We start from the raw sequence: 5,330 nt of genomic DNA on the forward strand, positions 1-5,330 counted from the left end.
TAAGACACTTACCTTTTTGAAGTTATGCCGATATTCCAAAAATCGCCTTCTTGCTTGAATTGACCATCGGAAAGCTCAAATCTATCCAAATTAATTGTACAACTTTATTAAAATTCATTGAAAATAATTTCGGATAATGAAACGTCAACTTAAAAATTTATTCCAAATAGTCAACAAAAGTCAACCGTCCGCCCCTCGGAACCCGACATAATTTTCATGAAATCTGAACACCCATTCCGATACGAATTTAACCATACCAATTTTATCGAATTCCAATAATAACTCGACCTCCAAATCTTAAATTTTTGTTTTTAGAAGATTTTACAAAAATCTTGATTTCCTCCATTTAAATTCGAATTATACGAAGAATATAATCATAGATTCATGAAATATAATCACTTAGGATATAGAAGACTTACCCAAGTCAAAGTCTTGAAGAACTCCTCCAAAATCGCCCAAAACCCGAGCTCAAAAATCAATTTTTGTGTTATGAACTCAAACCTTCGATTTGGAATTTAACACTGTCTGCCCAGATTTTATTCTTCGCGAACGCGACCATCCTCTCGCGTTCGCGTAGACCAACTTGACTGCCTCTCCTCTTTACTCTTCGTGAATGCGACACATGACTCGCGAACATGATGCTTTACTAGCTCAGACCTTTGCGAACGCGATCACAACCTCGCGAATGCCTAGAACAAGGACCTGGGGTCCCCAAGTTCCTCACTCCTCTTCGCGAACGCGACACTGCTCCCGCGTTCGCGATGCACACGCAGACCACACCTTCGCATTCGCGTCCTACCCTTCACGAACCTGAAGAACAAAATCTCACCACTCAGAAAACACTCTTCGTGAACGCGAGGGCCCACTCGCGAACATGAAAGAGGAAACCAGAAGAATGCAGTAGCAAATATCAGCAATCTCACCAAGGCAAAAAATGATCCGTTAACCACTCGAAACTCATCCGAGGCCATCGGGACCTCAACCAAACATACCAACGCATCCCATAACATCATACGAACTTAATCGAACCTTCAAATCACCTTCAACAACACCATAAACACGAATTGTACACGGATTCAAGCCTAATGAACTTAGAAATTTCCGAATTCCACAAACGATGCCGAAATCAACCAAACCACGTCCGAATGACCTCAATGTTTGCACACAAGTCAGAAATGACACAACGAAGATATTCCAATTTCCAGAATCAGATTCCGACCCCGATATCAAAAAGTCAACCCCCCGGTCAAACTTTCCAAAAATTCAATTTTCCCCATTTCAAGCCTAATTCCACTACAAACCTCCAAATAATTTTTCGGACGCGCTCCTAAGTCCATAATAACCATACGGAGCTATTGACATCATCAAAATTCCATTCCGGAGTCGTTTGCTTAAAAGTCAACTCTTCGATCAACTCTTTCCATTTAAGCTTCTAAATAAGGATTGTTCTTTTAATTTAATTCTGAATCTTCAGTAATTCAAACTCGACCACACCCACAGGTCATAATACATATTGCGAAGCTGCTCGAGACCTTAAGTCACAGAACGGGGCGTTAATTCTTAAAATGACAAGCCGGGTCATTACATTCTCCACATCTTAAACAAACGTTCGTCCTCGAATGTGCTAAGAATTATTCTGAGGTTATCAAATTGATGATTTTACTTTTACACATATACTCACGGTTAATACTATGTTACCGCATTTAAGATAAGCCCGACAACACCGTCTCATTTGAGATTATTTCTTTTATCCATATTTGTAAACTTTAAGAACAATTTCTTACACTCCAAACATTTTCAAAAGGCCTGATTTTCACAACAACGCACGGTATTAGTCTCAACTGGCGATAGCAACTCGTGCCTACACACACATCAACTTTTTTGATAGTGTTGAAGTACTTCAAATTTTTTTGGGGTGTTACATTCTCCCCCGCTTAGGATCATTCGCCCTCAAACACATAACATAATGTATCTCTTCTTTTTCACGTCTCAATCCCCCTAATTTTACTAACTCCCAAATTTTTCAGAAATTTCGGCAGAGTCTCCCCTATAATTGGGCCTATCCACCTGCCAGAGTAACACCAAAACACTCCTAACAACACATCCACAACCCAACAGAATACCATAAGGTATATATCAATAACACTAATCTCAGCATTACAAGCACTGCATTATCATGACGATATCAGGACATGAAACACATTATATGTATGCCCATCACCACATCTCTGGTCTTAAAAGTTGTTCATAATTAATTCCAGCATCATCAATTAATCTCATATTAACCAACACCTCGTTTCAAATTTTTACAACACTGACAACAGAATGTGAGGCTTGAAGACCTCATAACTATTTACTTGACTTAACGAGTCACATTTAACGCCACCCGGGTACTCACCTCGTAGGCTAAAACTCAATAATTACAGCACAATTATAGCACAAAAACACATAAAAGAATTATCACATAAGCCTATCAGGCATAACTCCCTATTAGTACTATAGTACAAATTAAACTTCACAAAGGGAGAATTTAAAACTCATAAATATTTCACCACAAGGACTTCGTCCTTATATAACTTCCACTGTGGCTTATAGCTCGGTTTAAATATTTCACATCATATAAAAAATGCGAGAATCTCGTCCTCAACTTCGAATCACAAGTATTTTGCACAGTGCCACCTGAAATTTCAATTTCCTTTCTTTCTTCTTTTCAATAAATTTCGTAAATAGTTTTCATAACACACAATGAACCCTCGTACCGGTAGGGCATATAATTCATAAAATTGGAATCAATTATTTCGAAACACATCAAACCCAATGTAATGAATAATAAAAGTTACTTTTGGACTTATAGCCCTCAATGGTGCCCAAAAATAAAAATGACAGACACGGGCTCACATCTTCAAATCTCCCAACAGAGATAAACATATAAGTGGGTCACAAAATTATGAAGCTCACCCATAAGCGGAGCATAATAGGAGGACTCACCTCAATATTCAGATCCGAATCAAATTAAGCGAAAATATTATTTTTTAACAATTCGGGATCCTACCTGTAACGACACCATCTGGTGTATCGGCCTCAGCCAAATCATAGAGATTATATCAACGGGTCGGTCCTCCACCTCTTAGGTGCCCTCTACCCGCCTGTCCTCCACCCCTAACTGGCTGTGCACGTGGAGTATTAACTGGAATAAAGCTTGTAGCTTGAGTGCTCTGATGAAATCCACCCCTCCCAAGTTTGGGACAATCTCTCATGATGTGCCTAGTATCACCACACTCATAATAACCCCTCTGAGGTCGCGGTTGCTCGTACTGAGTCTGTGCCGGATAACTAGAATAATCATTATAGGATTCTCGTGCCGGTGGTGCATTGTAAGAACTTACTGGAGCACTCCGAGTAATCTGATGTGCGGACTAAGCTGGCCGACTACTCGAGCCTCCGCTATAATGGGTCCTAGCTGAAGAATAAAATCCACTGAACTCTCCAGATCTTTGAGACTTTTTGGCATCCTTAGACTCCCTTTCCTCGCCTAAAACACCCTCAATCTTCCTTGCAATCTCCACTACTTGTTGAAATGGTGTATCAGTTTGCAACTCTCGAGCCATGTATATTTTAATATTATAATCGAGCCCCTCAATGAATCTGCGGACTCGTTCTCTGAGTGTAGGAACCAAGATAGGTGCATGACGGGCTAACTCATTGAACCTGCTAGCATATTCTGACACTGTCATAGTGCCCTGACGCAACCGTTCAAACTCTATGCGCCACGCATCTCGGAGAGTCTGGGGAACAAACTCTTTCAAGAATACTTCTGAAAATTGAGCCCAAGTTGGTGGTGTTGCATTGGCTGGTCTACCTTCTTCATAGATTTGCTACCACTGATATGCTATGCCTGACATTTGAAATGTAGTAAAGGTAACTCCGCTCACTTCCACAATACCCATGGTGCGGAGAATACGGTGACAATTTTCTAGAAATCCTTGGGCATCCTCTGTAGTTGTGCCACTGAAAGTAGGTGGACTATAACTCTTAAACCTCTCAAGTCTCTTTTGTTCTACTTCTGATTCCCCTGGCATGACCTCAGGCTGAACCGGAATAACAGGTTGTACCGGTACTACACCCGGAACGTAACCAACGTGAACCTGCTGCTCTGGAGTTGTGGTAGGAGTCTGAGCTACTCCCCCAATCTGTGAAATATTTGGTGCAACAAAGATCAATCCCGCCTGAGTTAATGTACCAAACATACTCAGGAACTGTGCTAAAGTCTCCTGAAGTCCGGGGGTAACAAAAGGTGCGTCTGGTACCTATCCCCCGGAGCTACTGGCGGCTCCTCAACTGCTGCTCTGACAGGTGCTCCAGTCACGGCACGTGCCCTTCCTCGACCTCTACCTCAGCCTCTACCTTGGCCCCGGCCTCTTGCGGCCCTAGCAGTATGTGCGGATGTCTGCTCAGCTAACCCGGTAGCACATGTCCTCACCATCTGTGAGAGAATAGAGATACAAAGGCTCAAATTCCTCAATCAACAAATCCGCACGACAGGAATGAAAGAAGTGGAAATTTCCTAATAGTTCTGTAGCCTCTCGAAGATAAGTACAGACGTCTCCGTACCGATCTGCAAGATTCTACTAGACTCGTTCGTGACTCGTAGAACCTATGAACCTAGAGCTTTGATACCAACTTGTCACGACTCAAAATCCCACCACAGGCGTCGTGATGGCACCTAGTCTCTAAGACTAGGTAAGCCGATTTCCATTACATTTTGAAGCCATTTTTTTAATGAATTAAATAGGTAATCAAAACCGACAGCGAAATAAATATGAATATAACAACCTCCCAAGACTGGTAGTACTGAGTCAGAACTCTAACTGAATACATGAAATGATCTCAAGGATCGAATACTCAATACTGTTTGAATAATAAATAATAGTGCAATAAAATGGAAAGACTCCAAGGAACTGCGACAACCAAGCAGCTCTACCTTGAATCCTTGCGATCCCACTCTAACTCTGTCCGAGTCCGATATCTCCAATACCTGGCTCTGCACAAAAATGTGCAGAAGTGTAGTATGAGTAAACCATGGTCGGAACCCAGTAAGTATCAAGACTAACCTCAGTGGAGTAGAGACGAGGTACAATAAAGACACTCACTAGTGTAATAACCTGTGCAATAAGATATATAAAAATAATAGGAAACAAATAACTATAAAGGCAACACAAATCGACCATTAATATTGCTCAACAAATGATAAATACAAGTACACCCAATTAAATCAAGTCCTTCAAATATAAATCTTTCGCCTATATGCTTCTCAAATAATACTCTTCAGG

Source organism: Nicotiana tomentosiformis, chromosome 3 (genome assembly GCF_000390325.3).
Source record: "Nicotiana tomentosiformis chromosome 3, ASM39032v3, whole genome shotgun sequence".
NCBI lineage: Eukaryota > Viridiplantae > Streptophyta > Magnoliopsida > Solanales > Solanaceae > Nicotiana > Nicotiana tomentosiformis.